Raw genomic sequence first — 19,692 nt, 5'->3', positions numbered from 1 at the left:
AAATTCAATCATCTGTGTTATAGGAATGGTAATACCTAACTCTGGGTGGACGATGGAATTAAGTAAAATAAGATCCATGAAAGTGCCAGACACGTAACAGACGCTTAATAAAAAGGAGTGACTGCCTGGATACTAGAATGTAATTGGGGGCCAAAACAAAGACAATGAAAATGTAATATCAGCCCGGGCCATGCCTTACAGTATCTTTATATTCATGGTGCAATGGATGCCACACAATAGGTGGTTGATAAAGTTACTAAATGCATATACATGCATAGGGGAAAGGAAGGAAGCAACAAAGGCAGGAGAGGGAGAGGGAGAGAGAGGAAGAAGGACTGTGGGAAAGAAAGGAAAGGACGGAGGGGGGAAGAAAAGAGAGGGTAGGAGAAAAGATGATAGGGAAGGGGAGGAGAGGGAGAGAGGAGGGAAGGGGAGGAGGGAGAGGGGAGGGAGAGGGGAGGGGAGGAGAGGGTGAAGGAGGGGAAAGGCAGGGGAGGGGAGGGAAGGGGAGGGAAAGAAGGGAAGGGAAGGAGTGATACCCTTCCAGTAAATGGCAGAACAACTTCTATTTTTGGTAAAACCGGCAAATGATATAAATACCCCAGAGAGGGGCACAGGCAGAACAGCAAACCCTTCTGGCTCTCTTTTGACTTCGTCATGAGAATCACTTTAACCAAAAGCTAGAGTTCTCAGAATGTTTTGACTGCAATGGCAGAACCTCAGAAAGAGACCAGAAGATGCCTGAACGCATAGCAAGAGAGGCTGAAACTCCCTTGTTGAAGGCTACTGCAGAGACTTGCGAATGCAACAAGATATACAGGCAGACAGAAATGGATTTCTCACCAACAATTCACATACCCTGTGCCCAAATGTAACGGAAACTGCTGGGAATGAGGTTCCCACCTTCATCTATTTGTTTTGAGCTCTTTGATGTGACTTCACTCTTAGAAAAAAAAAAATTGGATGGGACTTTAATCAGTTGTTGATTCTCTGTTTTTCCTTAGTGCTTGTATGCCTGTGGTTCTTCATTTTCTGAATCTTTTTAGGTACACTTTCCAAGAAAAGCCTATTCTGGGGCAATTTGAAAATGTCCCGTGCCTTGGAGAGGATCTGTTGGAAGTGCTTATTGAACTGAGGGTCTTTGGGTCTTACCCCCCACTGTCTTTGGCAGCCCTGCTCCTTTTATTTTGGGGCTGCTTCTACTCATTTCCAGCTTTTAATCCCTTGAGATCTCTGCTGTTTAGTAACAGCTGTGTTGAAGATTTACCTTTTCACTTTTTGTCCTTTTTTAAGGCATGGAAGCTAACGTGTGGTTTTGCTCCTGCCATAACTGTCCTAATAAATCACTTGTCCTGCATTATATCCTTTAAAAGGTGTTATGACATTGTAAATATCTTATTAACTCATCCTAGAAAACTTGGAAAACAAAGAAAATTAAAATCTCCTGTAATCCCACAACCTCTAAATAACCGCTGCTTACCATATACAATATACATGCATATGGTACATATATAGATTTCCTTCCAGCTATATACAGTATGTGTGTATGTGTGTGTGTGTGTGTCTTAAAGTTGGCTTTTATTAACTACTTAAAATGTACTAAACACTAAGCTTTACATACTCTAATTTATTTCTTTCCTTAAATTTTTTTTAATGTTTATTTATTTTTGAGAGAGAGAGAGGGAGAGACATAATGTAAGCGGGGCAGGGGCAGAGAGAGAGGGAGACACAGAATCCAAAGCAGGCTCCAGGCTCCTAGCTGTCAGCAGAGCAAGATGAGGGGCTTGAACTCACGAACCGTGAGATCATGACCTGAGCTGGAATCTGACACTCAACCCACTGAGCTACCCAGACACCCCATATATACTCTGATTTAATCCTCATACCAGACCTATGAGATTGCTATTACTATTTGCTCTTTTTTAAGGTGAGGAAACTGATGTCCGGGGAAGTTGTGTAACCGTTTGAAGGGCACACAACAGTACAAGGCAGAAGAGGAATTCATGGCCAGCGGGTATCTACGCCACCTTCACTTACCTTCTACATTGAACATGACGTAGAGTCTTCATTGCACACTGTGTTAGAACTGATATTCAAACACCATGATTACTCCACAAAAAAGCACACGAAATGCCAAGTGTTTTGAATAATTCAATAGCTGATGTTGTCAAGACATTTGATCGTGTAAAGTACAAACATACATATACAAAATATGAGTTTGGACTCTACATGACTTTATTTGTAAAGAATTCTGAACACGTGGCCATGGGAAACTCAGACATGGCCTGTCTTCTTGGGTTTTTGTACGAACACTTATTTCCATTTTTATTGTTATTAGTGGCACTATAAGTATATTTTTTAAAATTAGGACCTCATAAATAAGTTCAGTATTTTGGAGTCTGCTCAGGGCAGAGAAGCAGGAAACTCAAGGTAAAAAGTAAACTTGGGGCCTGTCTTCCCTTCTAAAGATTGACGTGAGCTCATATGCCCATTTGCACTTACCTCACAAAGGGTCCAAATGTAAATCTTTTTAAAATCTTGGTTTCTTCCTTACTCCTTCATTTTCTGGCATAAAAAGTTTGGATCATCTGCTATATAATTCCTCATTCCTTTTTTTTTTTTTCAGTTTATTTTTTTTTCTTTTTTTTTTCAATATATGAAATTTATTGTCAGATTTGTTTCCATACAACACCCAGTGCTCATCCCAAAAGGTGCCCTCCTCAATACCCATTACCCACCCTCCCCTCCCTCCCACCCCTCCTCATTCCTTTTTAAAAGAAAGACAAAAAATGTAAACCGTGGGCTCCTCACTGCTCACGTCAGAGCAATACAGGAGTGCTTAATATAAACTAACCATTTGTCTATTAATGTTTGTAAAGAACTTCACAGACGTATGGCATTTGGGACACACTCTCTAGAGAAATGTGCCTTTGAAAGACGAACAGAGAAGGAAGAATCCAATGGTAAGAGAAATTCCTTTATACTCACATCCAGAATATGAACGGAAATCTCCAGGGTGAGCCCTGAGATGCATTTCCCCCTATGTTGAATGCCCTTTCCAGAGACTGGATAGCCTTGTCTGTAATGTTTGTTTCTATACTGTATGTTACTTGCCTATGTGGCAAGAAGGAACAATAAAAAGGACAAACTTTGGACTGGTCAAAAAAGCAGTGTGTCCCCAGATACTGGCTTCCAGATGATCTCCCAGGAGTCACTCACACGCAGTGCGGCTTTCCCGATGAGTGGTCACCCCACCAGTCTGAGTGGTGAGGGGATCTGAGGATCTCTCAGGGGCATACATACATCTTTCTGCCCACAAGCCCACCATGTTGTAAGGAAGTGCAGGGCTGAGCACAGGACAGGCTCTTAAAAACTGTAAAGCATGATGGTTCTTAGTCACAGTGTCAAAGAGCCAAAGAAAAAAATCTTCCTGAAAATAAATCATAACCATTCTTACAGCAGCTACTTGGCTCACCAAAGCAATCCATGAACGTCTGTGGACGGATTAGGATGTACTTTCCCTAGACAAATCTCTGTGGCCACATCTCAGCACCAGCAACCTCAAAAAGCCCGTCTAGCCCAAATTTCAGGATGTTAGCCTGAGCTCCTTGATATGTCTCCAGTATTCCTTGAAGGGAAGAGAGGGAGGAGAGAAGGAAGGCAGGGGAGGGAAGGAAGAAGGGAAGGGAAGGAAGCAAATCCTTTCAAATAAGAAAGACAAATCATGTCAGAAATCAGCAGCTTCTCTCAATAGGCAGCTAAGCTTTAGCTCTGTCGTCCTAAGCATCTATTTTGATAGCACTTATTACTATGTGAGCTCTGTGCTATCAACCTAGGGGAAAGAATTTTGCCACCAGGGAGAATTTCATTTTTTTTTTTATGAAGAAGAATTCCCGAGTGAGAGTTTGCTTTTGATATAAATATTTGATACAGGTACAAAGTTGCACAAATACAGCAAAAGATGTCGAAGGAACTGGAGGCTGAGCGATCAGTATCCCCTCAGCCTCACTCTCTGCCAATCCAACACTTGAGCCAAACAGACTGTTTCCTGAGCACAGACCCCAGATTCCCACCCCCCACGCCTTTGCTCTGCCTGCTCTCTCCACTTGGGATATCCTGTCCCCTCTCTTCCTGTTGAATCCCTCCTCTTACTCCAAGACCCTTCGGGTTTTTCTCTGATTCTTGTCTTATTTTTGCTTTATTTTAGTTACATGTATAGTTGACATTTCTTCTTCACTGAAGGTGGGCTGTGTGAGCTCTGGTACCATTTTTTTCCTCATCCTTGAGCTCACAGTAGGTCTAGCACAGCGTCCTGCACAGACAAGATGCTCACTTGGTAGGTGTTTGTGAAACTGGAAGCGGGGATTTTAAAGTAAAGGAGGCTGAGTTGAATCATAATGAAAGCTCTCCAAATCTCCTGTTTCCCCTTCAGGCTTCTGTTTATCCCATCACCTATGCGAGCTGCATCCGAAGGACCAAGTGCTAGAGTCCATCCACGACGTGGCTGCTGGTGGTGGCAGTTCAGTTACTTCCGTCTGTCTTCTCCCTTCACTGCTGCCCTCCCAGGCTGGGTCACTGTCATTTATCATCTGGATGGCTGCAGTGGCCTCTTTGCTGCTCTCTTCAGTCCCACTGATGCTGGCACACAGCTGCTGGACTAAACTTTTTTCTATATTTATTTTGAGAGAGAGAGAGAGAGAGAGAGAGAGAGAGCGCATGAGCAGGGGTGGGGCAGAGAGAGGGAGAGAGAGAGAATCCCAAGCAGGCTCATAGTTCGATGTGGGGCTCAGGCTCAGGAACTGAGAGATCACAACCTGAACCAACACCAAGAGTCGGACCTCTGAGCCGACTGAGCCCCCCAGGCGCCCCTGGTCTAAACTTATTAAATCACTTATGAGATTATGCCCTTCCCTTGCCTAAAACCCTTTCTCCCTAGCTCTTACAAAACTTTGAAATGATTCGGTTTTTTAGTTGGCTTTGTGTTCGTCTGCGAGTTCTGTGGGGCCAGAGCCATGTCTGTCTGGGGTACTGTCCCCCTGGCCTCTAGCACTGGACTTGGAATATAGCAGATGTTCACAGACATTTGTTGGGTGAATAGATAAAAATGCAGAATTGTTATTCTCCTTCATGTTATCAGCCTTGCTCTATCTCCCACTTTCCTTGTCCCTGCTTCTTATGTCCACACTTGGACTAGAACTCACTCGGAAAATGACGAGGACGGGCCCCCGGATCTGAGTCTTCCAGCAGAACTGCTGTCTTTAGTTCTGTTGTGGAATCAGAGAACAGGTCCCTGTGCTCTGTGTGTGCCCCACCCAGGAAGGAACAGCCAGCAGTAAGGATATAGACTCGCTCTTGGAACTTCCACCATATCCCTAGTAACTTCTCTTGTAAAACCAATCATGAGACCACATTCCGAAGACCCCAGAGAGGTGAGGAAGCTTCATGGCCTGCCAAATAAGATAATATCCACTCTGCTAAAAAATGCCATGGTAACTTTTGGTGAAAATTTGATAATGCACTATTCCCCTTGTGCTTCTGAGAGATCTTAAAGACTCGTGGACAGATATTTTCGCTCAGTGTGGTGAAATAGAGCACAAAAGATAGAGGCGATATTGAATGAAAGAAAGAACATTTATGTATGTGGCCAGGATTGATATACATTTGTGCCACTGATTTGATTGCGTACTTTTTTTTTTTTTTTTGAAAAAGTGTCACATAAGTAGCTAAGTCCACATTCAGGGCACTCATAGCTCCAAATGCCTCTTTGTTGTTGTTGTTATTATTATTATTATTATTATTATTTATTGATGGAGACCTAAATATCTCATCATAATTCATCTTGGGGGATACACGGTGTGGCAGCGGCATTTTACCATGGTTGTTGTGACTTCTGAAAGCACAGCTTCAAACCACAGGAGTATCTCATGGCCATCTAGGAGGGGGTGGGCTGGTTAGGAAGGCCTGGGGTCTCAGAAATAAATGCAGGTGACGCCAAAGCATTTTTTCAGATCTGGGAGGATTTTCAGAGACTTGTGGCTGGTGTAGTTTTGCAACAGTTTCTTCTGTTCCTCTGTTCCACCCCCTTCTCTCCTGGCCCCTTATCTTCACCGGTTCTCATGCTACCTGCTTGCAGCTGTGGCCATTGTTTCCCGCCAGAGGACCATGTATCTGAACCTCTTAAAAAATATTTGATTCTCAGGGCTTGCTCTAGACTACTGAATCAGAATTTCCTGGGCTCGGGCCCAAGAATCTGTATTTTTGCAAAGCCCTTGAGATGATTCTGACAAGTAGCCAGGATTGGGAATCACTGGTGTTGTGGAAAGAACTCTTTTTGCACCTAAACTCAACCACCAATAACTACGTAATCAACCTTAGACAAGTCAATTGTTGCACCATCAAGAAAACAGAAGAAATGACACATTATTATTAATAGAGTTGTTTACTCTCTCCCATGTGTATTTAATAGGCTGAGTTAGTTAATACTCTGCTGTTGACCTAGAAGCTTCTCAGAGTCGTTTTCTGAAATAGTGTTTAGCTTCCTCTTCTGTGTTTAATTCCTTATGAAACTTGGTTTCTCCCTTTGTCAGTCACCAAGCACAAGGCCATATGTAGATGAATCACGAGACCATCATGCCATGTGTTCTAAGAGCCTTCCAAGTTCACTGCTACAAGAAACACTCAACATTTAATGCATATTGTTTCTTGATATCTCTTTCCAAATTGCCAGTACAGTTTCCATTTCTGGGAAATTACATAGACATGTCTGGATCCAACTCTTTTATCTTTGCATTTCCAACTGCTCTGTTTTCCTTCTTTCTTCCCATCAAATTCTCATATTTTGACAGTTTTAAGACCAGCTCTTCCTTGATCTTTTCCTTCCTATAATATATTGAATTGAAATGAGCCCATTCTCCTTGGTGTGCCTTCTCTCCAAACACAAAATACTCTGAAGTTCAGATTCTCTTTTTGTGAGCGGGTTAACATCACAAAAAGTTTGTGGTTTCATCCATCATAAACAAGAGTGTTTTAAATGAACTCTGCTTCTTTTCTCCAAGCATCACAGAAAGGTTGGGACGCAGTGAAATGAATTTTGAGTAAGAAAGAAAAGTTACTTATTAAAAAACAGTGGTGATAAAAGTATGTAAATTGATTCAGTAGAAAGAATTTGTAAAATGCTTTAACTTAAAAGGAAGTACTCTTGTAGGCATCCACAATGAATCAGAAGGAAAACACTCCAGTCTCTTGAAAAAGCTGTTTACTCTGTCAGTGTTGACAAAATGTATCCAAAAAAGCTCTTTCTGCTAAGAAGTGGAGGAAGAAGGCAAACTGCATGTGAAAGCATTTGATCACATTTCATTTGGGAATGTTACCATTTCACTTGTGTAACCAGTTGATCTGAGCGTATTAACATAGTATTAGCTGCTGACAGTGTTTTGTATTGAGCGCATTCATTTGTAAAAATAGAAGAAATACTATATTTACATTTTCAATCCTTTTCTTTATTAGAAAAAAAAAACACTGCAATGTGGTTTGAGTTGTGAATCCATTGAAGACATCTTTGATGAATCAATAGTCAAGGCATATGTAAAAAGTGACTTGGAAAAATTTCTTGTGTGTTGTTGGGAGGGGGTGAGGAGGAATAGGCTGTTGGGGCATCTGTCCATTGTCTTTCTGGCTCTTCCACTGGCCCCTTTCACTTTCTAAGTTCATCTGCTGTTACAATAAAAATAACCCCATCTTTCTTATGCCAACCTCATTCCGAGTTCTCTAGGATATGATTGACTAGTTGCAAAGTAACATGACCTTACTGAATAACTGGAACCATCTAAATATGATGCATTAGTCTTCATCAAACCCTGGAAAATAGCATCATTCAATCTGAAAGCTTCCAAAAGCTGTACAGGACAAATCAGCTAAAAGTCCAATTCAAAAACCAACAAAAATAGAAAACCAAAGTATAGTGAAAAACTGGAAAAAGAAAAAAAGCTAAACTAAAAACTGACTCCACCTTCATCTTTTTGTTCATGCCACTGTATGCGAGATGGAAAACGGTCCCATGTCAACACTCTGGACAAAGCTTGAGTTTTATTTACATCCCTGCTATAATTACTCATTTTCTTCAGAACCTACTTTATCACATCAGATAAGAGGGTTTGTTTCTTTTTTTGAAAAGAGAGTAATCTGAAATTTCATCATCTACCATCTTACCACACTTTCTCCTTTGGAGCTGTTATCAAATGGTGCATTAGAGGGACGCCTGGGCGGCTCAGTCAGTTAAGTGTCCGACTTGTGCTCAGGTCATGGTCTCGCGGTATGTGAGTTCGAGTCCCGCGTTGGGCTCGCTGCTGTCAGTGCAGAGCCCGCTTCAGATCCTGTTTCCCTCTCTCTGCCCCTCTCCCACTCGCGCGCAGGCTCGCTCTCTCTCAAAAATAAATGAACATTAAAAAATAAAAAACAAAATGCTGCACTGGGGAACTGAGATCAGAACAACTAGGCTAGACCTTTGACAGAGCATTCAATTTACCTGTGCTTCAGATATGGAAAATCTAATTTCCCTGATTATATGCTTTAGACACAGTGGAGAAGGAAAATATGATATGGACTACCTTCACTTCTTAGAATAATAGTTTATGAATGCTGACTTAGATTTGTGTATCTATCATAATCATAGTTAACATTCAAGCCCTTCTTGTATGTTAACACTGTGGTAAGTACTTTAAATCTTGGACATGGTCAGCTGGCACGCAATACTTACTTCCATCAATTTCTATGTTCCTTTTTGTGTTACAGGGGCTAGAAAGCTAAAAATTACATTGGCTGATTCCCTGGCAACTAGGATCCTGGAAGCACTAAAACACCAAATAAATACACTCCCACACAATTTTGAAGATGAAAAGAGGAAAACTATTTTTCTGCTAATGTTTCTGCTATGAGAGACAGTAGCTGCAGGCAAATTCAGCATTCCTGTCGGGACAATGGCTTTGGGGGGACCATACATCAGTCCCAGCAGTGTGATCAGCCAATGCACCCTGATCTCTGATGCGTCCCAGCTACGTTGGAGACTGGTTAAGCCCAGATGTGGGTCCCTGCCTCTTGCTCCTCCCCATCATCAAATAATTTTGTAAGTGCCCAATTCCTTGTATTAAATCGCTTTTATCTGGAGTATTCAGAGCAAAGAATTTGTTTCTTGGACTGAAATCTGACTAATCCCAAATTTGGTATCTAAATCAAAGTTTAGTATCGGTGCTGTATTGCAGGGAATTTCTCCTCACATCAGTTTGATGAGGCAGGTATTACCTTTTTTCAGATGTCGAATGAAAGAACTAAAACCCAGTGAGATGAAATAACTTACTCAAGGTCACCCAACTTGTAAGCAGCAGAACTCAAGGTCAAATGCAAATCTATTTACAAAGTTTTTGTGCCTAACTACTCTGCTAAACTGTGATGGTACAGGATCAAGTACATAACAATTTGCACACAGATAGCTAAAGATTTATTTGTGTGTTTTGCTACAAACTACACGAGGGAAGAGTCAGTGTCGTGGACATCTTTGTATAAGACACCCAAATCCCAGAGCATGGCTCAGCATTTGGCATCTGGAATAGGTCCTAGGTAAGTTACTAGTGAAAGAATAAACGAATGAATAAATGAATGTCATTGTGATGAATCCTACCCAGGAAAGTGACACTAAAAAATGAAAAATTCAGGGGCGCCTGGGTGGCGCAGTCTGTTAAGCGTCTGACTTCAGCCAGGTCACGATCTCACGGTCCGTGAGTTCGAGCCCCGCGTCAGGCTCTGGGCTGATGGCTCAGAGCCTGGAGCCTGTTTCCGATTCTGTGTCTCCCTCTCTCTCTGCCCCTCCCCCGTTCATGCTCTGTCTCTCTCTGTCCCAAAAATAAATAAACGCTGAAAAAAAAAAATGAAAAATTCATATGATGCCCTGCTTGTGGATAAATCACTATAAATTGCCAAATTGGTTTATTAAGATGTTTCTCGCTCTTCATGTGTTCAATTGCCTCTGCTAAGAACTATTACAAGCATTTTTATGTTTCCTGTGTATACATTTTTGGTTTCTGTGGGTTTCTGCTTATTGACAAGCTGTACTGCCGTATTAATTTCATTAAACAGTAGAATAGTCAGTCTGTTAGAAGGAGTTTTTAGGTCTATCTCATTCCAATCTGTAGCACCTCTTTTCCTAAAAGAATCTTTCTTTATAACTTCTAAGTCAATGTTTCTAAACCCAAATTCAAGAGCACATTTCCACTAGAATCTTTGTAAACACCCTGTCTTTGCTTACAAGCTTCAGAAGCCAAGATGCGCCATCCACAAATCTCTTGCCAGTTTTTGCCATGGTTTCTTCTGTGCCCATTAGCAATCAAGTTTTCTTTCAATAAATAGTTATGATAATTTTGGCCACCCCCTTCTTGCAGGGCTGGTGGCCACCAAATCTGCTATATCGTACACATTTTCTTTTAATTGCCAAACCGAAGTGTATTTTAGGAGGAAATTTGATCCATATGTTTCTGATTCATCCACAGTGAAGTCACCAGACTGGAGGGAACAGCCTGACAGCCACAAAGTCTTGGTAAAGTCTCTCTTTTCCTTTAGAAACAGGAAGTTAAGCATGCAAAACGCCAGCACCTCAAGTTTTGCTGTGTTTAGGCTGCTAGAAAACCCCGGGCTTCAGGGAATGTTCCTTTTTCAAGAGATATGCCTCTTCAAATAGGTCTGGCTTTCGGTGGATCTCGTGAATGTCCTGGGAATTTTGTGGGGGGGAGGGATGGAACTGAATCCCCTCACTGACTCTTCCTTGGGGCTGTCTTCCTGGGCTGTAGGCAAGGTCCCCATTGACTGGCCAACATTTCCCAAAGTCACTTTATTCTAATTCCCAAAGGTGTTGCCAGAGCACGTGATATAGTTAAAGGCGGCATATGCCCTGTGTGCTGCTTACATGCTTCCGGGACGTTCCCCTGGTCAGAGGCTCACTGGCAGATGAAAGCCTGTGATGTAACCCAATGCTGAGCCTGCCCACAGATTTGCCCTCAAGGTAAGCAGGACCACTACAGTGGTCTGGTCTAGTTCTCTAATAAATAGGTCATGCACAGCTATCCCTGGAGTGCAGCAAATTGAAGCATTTGGCTAGAATTCTGTGCCCTGACATTTCTTAACTGCTGCCATTTGGGCAGTGACTCAGGAAAGAGGGGGGAAGTTCTACTGGCTGGTGTTAAAAGGACTTGAGAATCATATGTACAACTTAATGCCAATATGCCAACTGTACCCAAGTAAGAGGCAATAATACTCCCCTTCCTTCTTTATACATAGTCTGGGTGATCAACCTTTTATGACTTCTTTATTTTTTAATTTTTTAATAATTTATTTATGTTTTAATTTACATCCAAGTTAGCGTATAGTGCAACAATGATTTCAGGAGTAGATTCCTTAATGCCCCTTACCCATTTAGCCCATCCCCCCCCCACAACCCCTCCAGCAACCCTCTATTTATTCTCCATATTTAAGAGTCTCTTAGGTTTTGTCCCCCTTCCTGTTTGTATATTATTTTTGCTTCCCTTCCCTTATGTTTTTATGACTTCTTTAAAACCTCCCACAAAGTTCATTCATTCAGAAGTTAATGCCTTTGTCAGGCCCTAAGCAAAGTACCAGGATAGAAAGAAAAATGAGGCACAATCCACGGTCTCAAAGAGTTTATAATCCAGTAGAGTGAGGCAGACACATAATAAGCAAATGAGTATCAAGTAGCAGAGTGTATAGAGGGGAAGAGTGTCCAAGAGATCTAACCTCAAGCTCCAACTCTGCCACTTACTAACTGTGGAGTCTTGGTTAAGTCATGTAACCTTTTAGCTTCAATTGCTTCCTGGAAAAAATGTGAGGAAGGAGGATTCAATGAACCACATGTATAAAACTTGCTCTGTGAATATAGTAACTCTTATTGTTATGCCCTGCTGCAGAGACTGGAAGTATGTGTGAGGTCTCATATCACAGAGGAGAGTGAGAAGAGAGACAGCGCTACCTGTTCTGGGGGAAAGAATGACCTCTGACCTCAATGTATATCTAGGTGAAAATTGCTGGGAAGAATATCTACCCATTACATTGGAGTTCATATTCTCCCAGACTTAAGCCTAAATATTCTGACATAATGAGATAAAGATGGCACACATAGCCAACACTGAGTCTGCCTAGCTTTACAAATAGCTCCTAAGGCAGGGTGCCTGGGTGGCTCATTCAGCTGAGCCTCTGACTTTGGCTCAGGTCATGATCTCCCAGTCCGTGAGTTTGAGCCCCGTGTCAGGCTCTGTGCTGACAGCTCAGAGCCTGGAGCCTGCTTCGGATTCTGTGTTTCCCTCTCTCTCTGCTCCTCCCCCGCTCATGCTCTCTCTCTCTCTCCTTCAAAAATAAATAAAAAAATTAAAAAATTAAAAACGACAACAACAACAACAAATTGCTTCTCAGGCTCATAAGGCCTGGAATTTCTCTGTGCCCTGAACTTTCATTATTTCTAGTTCCCTTGCTTTCCCCTCTTCTATTCTTTCTTGTCTAGATTATAGACTTGAACATCCTCTGGCCTTGTCTGCACACTGTCCCCAGGGATCTTTGTAAAATATGAGCTTGATAATGTCCCTACCTCTTATAAAATCCTGTTGGGACACTCCACACCCTTTAGTGTGGTCCATAAGGCTCTCATGGGCTCTGCCTCTGTCACCAGGCTTATCTCTTAGCTTTCCTTGGCATATTACCCTTTATGCTACTTCCAAACTGAACCCTGATGCGTGCTATTGTCTATAGTTTTGCACATTCCTTCACGCTTTTGATATATTCATTTTTCTTTGCCTGAAGCATTTTGCCTTCCATTCTCCCTCTTGGTTTTGAAAACCTCTTCGAGACTCAGCTTCCATTCTCCCTCTTGGTTTTGAAGGCAAAATGCTTCAGGCAAAGAAAACCTCTTCAAGACCTTCTGGCTTCCTTTCCTGATCCACTCATTCTGGGTTAGCTGTCTTTTTGTGGGTCTTCAGAGTATCTGCACAGATTCTGCCATGACTCCCGCTACCCCCTCAGGCTCTCTGCATTGTGGGTTCCTTGGGCTCATAAATCATTTTTGTCTCCCCACCTGGCACAGTCATGACACATGAGGTATTTGTGAATGAATCACAGAACCTCAGAAAGAATCTCAGCTATCTTCCACTTGTATGTGCAGCAATGCTCTCTCCCAAGAGTCAACTGGTTGCCCAATGAAAGGGCTGTTTCAAATGCCGGCTTCTCTAGTATGGCAGAGGCCAGTGTTCTGGGAAAGGGCATAGCTAGACCTAGTCTGGTTTTGAGTGGTCCTTGAAGAGAGAGTGAGGGAAGAGGCTGGTAAGGTGGCACATACTGGAGCAGTTCTACATGCTCCTGGAACGGGATTGTACTCTAGAAAGGAGCTGTGACGGTCAATTCAGCACGTTTTAACTTCACAGCCTGGTTCTGGAGCCCCACGGCAGCCATCCTGAGATGTGAATCTAGATAAATATCTAAACACTAAGCAAGGTCAAGTTTCACCAGTAATGCTATAGGCAAGAAATACCTGGGGCACCTGGGTGGCTCATTCGGCTGAGCATCCGACTTCGGCTCAGGTCATGATCTCCCGGTTTGTGATTTCGAGCCCCACCTCAGGTTCTGTGCTGACAGCTCAGAGCCTGGAGCCTGTTTCAGATTCTGTGTCTCCCTCTCTCTCTCTCTGCCTCTCCCCCACTCGTGTTCTCTCTCTGTCTCAAAAATAAATAAACATTAAAAGAAATAAACATTAAAATTTTTTTTCTTTAAAAGAAATGCCCGTAGTTACTGACGGTGCTCAAGCAATCCTTGCTCCCCCCACTCCAGACTGATGATGTTTCCTACGGTTCTTAGACAATTGTTTGGAAGAGCCCTATGGAAAGAGATTCTGGACCACCAGCCAGGCATGTACCTGAATGATTATTGAAACCATAAAAGACCACGTATTTATGTTGATTGCACAGAGACGAGGAACCCAGCAGCCCACCAGGAACCCAGCAGCCCACCAGGTGCTCCTTGCCATTTGGATGCTCTCGTGGATACTACTCAAACTATGTGTCTGCCGACTCCCAGCACCATCACTAGAAAAGGGCTCCAGGTGAGATTTCACTAAACTGGTGCAGTTCTTGGGTATCAGGAAAAAAGCAGTGACTATTGTGTTTCATCTTCAATTTTGTGGTAATGAGATCACTGGGTCTAGAAATGGAGGCTTTCACAGATGTGAAATTTGCTAGGCTTTGAACAGGAGCTCCTACAACATCCTGCCCAACCCTGCCCCAGCTCAGCAACCTTGAACTCCATCGTCTTTGATTACCATTCCATCTGACTCGCAATGCCCCCCCGCCCCGAAATGTGGACCTTTTCACACAGCCTTGGCTTCATTGATTTAGCTTTATTGCTGCCACCTTCCCATCTCTTGGTGGTGCTTCTCTCCCCGCACACTTATACCTACATCAGTATTTTCTATAAGTCTTTGAATGAAAACCCCCCCCCCCCAGGAACAGTGCTCTCAACGATTTTCAACCCACACCACTTACTATTTTTTCTCTTTCTTTTCTGTGCATGCCCACTAGCCAAGTAGTAAGTGTAATGGTTAACTACACCCTTCCCTCACCCACCACCCCCGGAGGATTCTGGCATCTGCTCCATAGTCCTCCCCGGAGGACTAACTTCCTCTAGCAGATAATCTACCTGACATTTGCTATTTAAAAAAAATATTTCTGTTTTCTTGGCTCCCTTGTCCCCCTGGGCCAAGGCAGTGGCACCTTAGTGATCGCTATGTGATGCTGTGGCAGATACAGAACTGGAGACTTCTGGTCCCAGACCCCATGCCTCGGGCTATGACTGTTATCTGTGACATTTCTCAGTGAAGCTTGGTATCTCTGAAAGTTTCAAAGGAAGGGGGAGGAGGAAAGAGTGGTTCTGGTGCCTTTTGTATCTAGCTGGGTAAATAGGAAATTTGGTCTACTTTCTCTCTCCTAGCAGCAAGAATGGAGGAAATTCTCTTCTAGAATGTTCCCAATGTAAACGCCTCCAGTGCTAAGGCTGTGTGTCTTCCTCATGCTGTGTAACTGCTCCCCAGGGCCTCCAGCTGGCTGTGCGCACAGCGGGAGTTCTATCAGGTCTAATGGCTGATGATGCTGGCACATTTGCCTTACATTGTGGGCACTGTGCTCGGTATTCTTTTTTCTTCTTTCTTTCTTTCATCTTCTTTAGTTCTGTGTGTGTGTGTGTGTGTGTGTGTGTGTGTGTGTTGTGGCTAGGTGGCGGGGAGAAATATAAACAACCTTCCTGTTGTCAAAGATCCTTGGCTGGAGCGTTACAGAAAAACAGACCCCAGAGGTGAGTTAATAACCCTTCCAGCTCCCAGGAAAATTGGTGTGTTTCTTCTGTGGATCCAGCCCAGACCCCCCCAGAAAGAAATGGCCTTTTTGCATCTGTCAGTCTTATGAAGGTCCCCCTTCTTTACTGCTTCCAGTCACCTTTCTCTATGACAATCCCTTCTCCTCCCACGGACTCTGACCCATCACCACCGCTACCACCAGATTGTCTCTTCCGTGGAACCCTCTGCTAGGTCCCTTCACAACACTCCAGAGAAATTCTCTTCATTAATCTTCCTTTTTGCTTCCTCACCTTTTCCATAGCCTTATCCAGTAAAGTGGTATACCTTGTCCGATGTTGTTATTTCTAGGTCAGTACTTACCATACATAACCTACTCGTAAACCATTAATTGTGGCTGTATTGTAGAAAATTTCAAGTAATCACGAAAGTAGAGATAGAAGTACAACAAATCCCCATGTACCCATGACCCAGCTTCAACAAATATCAATTTAGAGACAATCTTGATTGATCTATACCCCCAAGACCCCTCCAACCATCACTACCACTGGATTATTTTAAAGGAACTCCAAGACATCTTACCATTTTATCTATAAATAATTCAGAATTTATCCCTAAGAAATAAGGGCTCTTTTTAGAAAATATAGCCATAATGCCATGTAACCCTTAAATAAACCAAATATCCAGCCAGTCATTAGTCAATTGTCTCATCAATGTTTTTTTTTTGTTTGTTTTATTTATTTTTGAGAGACAGAATATGAGTTGGTTGGGGGCAGAGAGAGGGAGACAGGAAGGCAGTTCCGAATCTGAAGCAGGCTCCAGGATCCGAGCTGTCAGCACAGAGCCCAATGAGGGCTCAAACTCATGAACTGTGAGATCATGACCTGAGCTGAGTCGGACACTCAACTGAGCCACCCAGGCGCCCCACATCAATGTTTTTTTAATTTGATTTGAGTCAGGATACTAATAAGACTCACACATTGTATTTGGTTTGTTACGTCTCTTAAGTTTTAAAATCTATTAACAGTGGGGCACCTGGGTGGCTCACTTGGTTAAATGTCCAACTCTTGATTTCAGCTCAGATCATGGTCTCACTGTTCATGAGTTTGAGCCCCAAGTTGGGCTCTGCACGGACAGCACAGAGCCTGGTTGGGATTCTGTCTCCCTTTCTCTCTCTCTGCCCCTCCCCTTTCATTCTCTTTCTCAATATAAATAAATAAGCATTAAACAAAATCTGAACAGTTTCCACCTCCTTGTTTTCAATTCCTGCTATTTATTCATTGAAAAATGCTAGGTCACTTGTCCTGTAGTCTCCCCCGTTCTAGATTTTGGTGATTGCTTCTCAGCAGTGTGTTTAACATGTTTCTCTCCTCCCTGTGCTTACTGTTGACAGGGAGTTAAATCTAGAGTTTTAGGTTAGATTGTTTTGACAAGAATATTTCCTTGACATTGTTTCTTATTAATCACACCAGGAGGCATATAATATCCATCTCTTTTTGCTCTGATTGACCAGTGGGTTCAGGTGCTGCTGGCCTGATCTAACCATCAGGAATTAACTCTTGGTTTTTCACCCACTGGTGACGTCATTGATAGTGGTTGACCACGAAGATCTCTTTTGGAAATCTACACGGGAGAAGTTTTTCTGTCCTCTTCTTTCTTTCTCAAGGACCCCTCATAACGAACATTTATATTCCTTAGTGACTGCCAACATGGCTCACACTGCTACTCTCAACAGCGATTTCTAACCTTTTGCGGGTCACAGATCCCTTTGAGAATCTAGAACTTCGTAAGAAGAAAAAAATGTGTAGGCACATAGCATTCCAGTTAGTGTCAGAATATCCTGGCTCTCAGTTTTACCCTGTACTCTACAAGCTTGTGGTGGAGCTTTGACTTTATACAGAACTTTGGTAACCTGACCCCCTCTAACGTGAAGACTTTACCTCCCACATTGATGCTTCTGCCTTTTGTTCCCTGACCTCATGGTTTTTCTACTTCTCCCGAGTCTATTGATCTTTAGCTCCACGCTATTCTGACTCCTTTTTGTAGTTGTCCCAACTGAGACATCATTTACCATCACTTGAAAATTTTCCTTTGTCAAGAATCCAAACTCATCGTCCCCCTAACTGCCAACTCCTTGACTTTATTTTTGGTCCACATCATTTCCTACATTCTTTTGACCTCTCGGATCGCTGGTCTTGGCTCAACCCATTACAAAGGCTCAGATCTCAAATGGGACAACTCCGTTTGCTTTCTCTGGTGTTTTAGGATCTTTGACTTCTTGATGTTCCTCCATGAGGCTCACTCCCGTGTCTGTCCTCTCTGCTTTTCTTCCCAAGGTGCTGAGAGTGGCTGGATGAGGTTACCACACAACGCTGACAGGGTCCTTATAGATTCAGACTAAATTAAGTTGGTGTCAGGGAAGTTCCCCCACTTCCATTCAGCTTTTCCTAATCCTCTATTTCTGTGCTACTCAGATGCTGTTCATGGACCAGCAGCATCAGCATCACCTTACAAGAAATGCCAAAATCTGAGGTCTACCCTGGACCTACTGCATCAGAGTGTGCATTTTTAACAATATTCCCCCAAATGCATATTTACATTAAAAATCAAGAAGCATCATGCTATCTGTTCCCCACATTGGTTCTACATTTTTCTCACAGTGCTTAATTCTTGATTCCCCTGATGGATGATTGTATCAGTCAAGGTCCAATCAGGAAAACAGAAAACATTCTAAAGATTTCAAACAGAAGGAATTTAATATAGAAAACTGGTTACACGGGTGATGGAAGAGCCTACTAGGGTGAGTGAAATAACCCAGAGATGAACAATATGGCAGAGGCCATGGCCTCCTGGAGCCGCTGGGACCAGGGGAAGAGGCAAGATGGCTGGAGCTATACTCACCTAGTGGGAGATGGGCCCTTAAGGGGAAGATGCAGCTACGGAGACAGAAAACAAATTACCTTGTTTTCTGCCATCTCTCACCTTTACTCTCCTCTCAGTGACCTCATATTAAATGCAGGCAGAGGTCAGCTGACCTGGGAGCCTTAGAAACCCAGTCTGTCATTCAGACAACAGGGGAGGGCTAAGAACCCATCTGAGGGCAACTGGGACAAACACAGGCACAGTGACCTTATCTCCTCCTGTTTTGCCTACGCTTCCTTCCTTGGGGCCTCAAAACATCTTGTAGCCATTTTTCCTTCCTTCTGTCCAATCTCAGAAAAAGAGGTATCCTTTGGTTTTTCTAAGAGAGTTAAAACTGAAATGAAAAGTAACTACATGCCCACAAAACACAAGATTCATAGGGTAAGCCCTCCCAGCTCTGTACGGCTCTAGAACGCGAGGGAACTATCTTTTGGAATCAGGTGGCGAGGGTGCTGCTGAAATCATGCTATGAGATGTGGCAAAACTGCCTGCTGATGCTCTCTAGAAAAAAATGCCTCTTGCTATGAAAAAACATGCCAATACCTTTCTTGGTTTTTATAAGTGATAGTAACAGACTCCTGTGTTAACGAAGGCAGTCAAGCTTTTTCCTTTAGATAAGTCACTGGCATTTAGACTTAATGTGCACTCATTAAAATTAAAACCAAGAATGATCTTTCTCCTCAGTGCTTTCTCACTGCTGTCTCCCTTTTATAGACCAGGAAATTGAGGCCAATGATATCAAAGCCTGAAACTGTTGTCTTCTTTACAGTGAAGAGTTGTAAAAGGCATGGTAACAACCTCACCAGTGAACTGCATCCTACCAGCCTTCCACTGAATTGCCTTTCTGGCTTGGGAGGACTCAGATGGTTGAAAATTGCACATCTTTTCAGAAACAGACAGGGGAGCGTGCCTGCGTCTGTAGCTCTAAACTTTAAAAGCGGAGTGTCGCTGACCGACCTATTCTGTGCTCACGGAGAGATGTCTTGTGACCTGGATTACATACTCTGCTGCCTGATGAATGGGTGGGGTCAGTCTGAGCCCCCGAAGCACCCACAGAGCCCAGCTCTGTGCCTGGCATGTGTTAGAAACCCAGTATTTGCTGAATAAGACACAGTAACTCAAAGCCAAAGACCTCAGTCATCATGCACTGCTTGCTCCACTTCTAGATTTTTGTGGAAGCCTAGAGTCTCAGTCCTACCACGTGTAAAATGGGGATAATACTACCAGCCCCACTTACGTCACAGCATTAGTGTTAAGATCAAATGAGATCGTGTTGTGAGTTTGTTCTAGCAAGCACGTAAATTGTTTTTATAATGATCTAAAGAAAAAAGCTTCACCCACCAAGGCTTGCATACACATTTATTAAGATGTAGGCAAGTGAAATG

The 19,692-nt window shown here is 43.0% G+C and overlaps 1 long non-coding RNA gene across 3 annotated transcripts; it reads left to right on the top strand.

Moving 5' to 3' along the window:
- Positions 1 to 1,930: 1,930 nt before the first annotated feature.
- On the top strand, positions 1,931 to 19,658 carry LOC125167856 (uncharacterized). 3 transcript variants are annotated; one of them, XR_007152972.1, is made up of 8 exons: positions 1,931 to 2,014; positions 2,880 to 2,963; positions 8,791 to 9,121; positions 10,539 to 10,585; positions 10,895 to 11,047; positions 14,010 to 14,143; positions 18,046 to 18,185; positions 19,077 to 19,553. It is a non-coding gene; the product is annotated as an uncharacterized LOC125167856 (long non-coding RNA). The 3 variants fall into 3 exon arrangements; XR_007152973.1 differs by lacking the exon at positions 18,046 to 18,185 and adding an exon at positions 9,308 to 9,612; XR_007152971.1 differs by lacking the exon at positions 18,046 to 18,185 and having other exon boundaries at positions 19,077 to 19,658.
- The last annotated feature ends 34 nt before the right edge of the window (positions 19,659 to 19,692 follow it).

This window comes from Prionailurus viverrinus, chromosome B3 (assembly GCF_022837055.1).
Source record: "Prionailurus viverrinus isolate Anna chromosome B3, UM_Priviv_1.0, whole genome shotgun sequence".
NCBI lineage: Eukaryota > Metazoa > Chordata > Mammalia > Carnivora > Felidae > Prionailurus > Prionailurus viverrinus.
The sequence above is the reverse complement of the archived record's forward strand: the minus strand, read 5'-3'. Positions and strand labels throughout refer to the sequence as shown.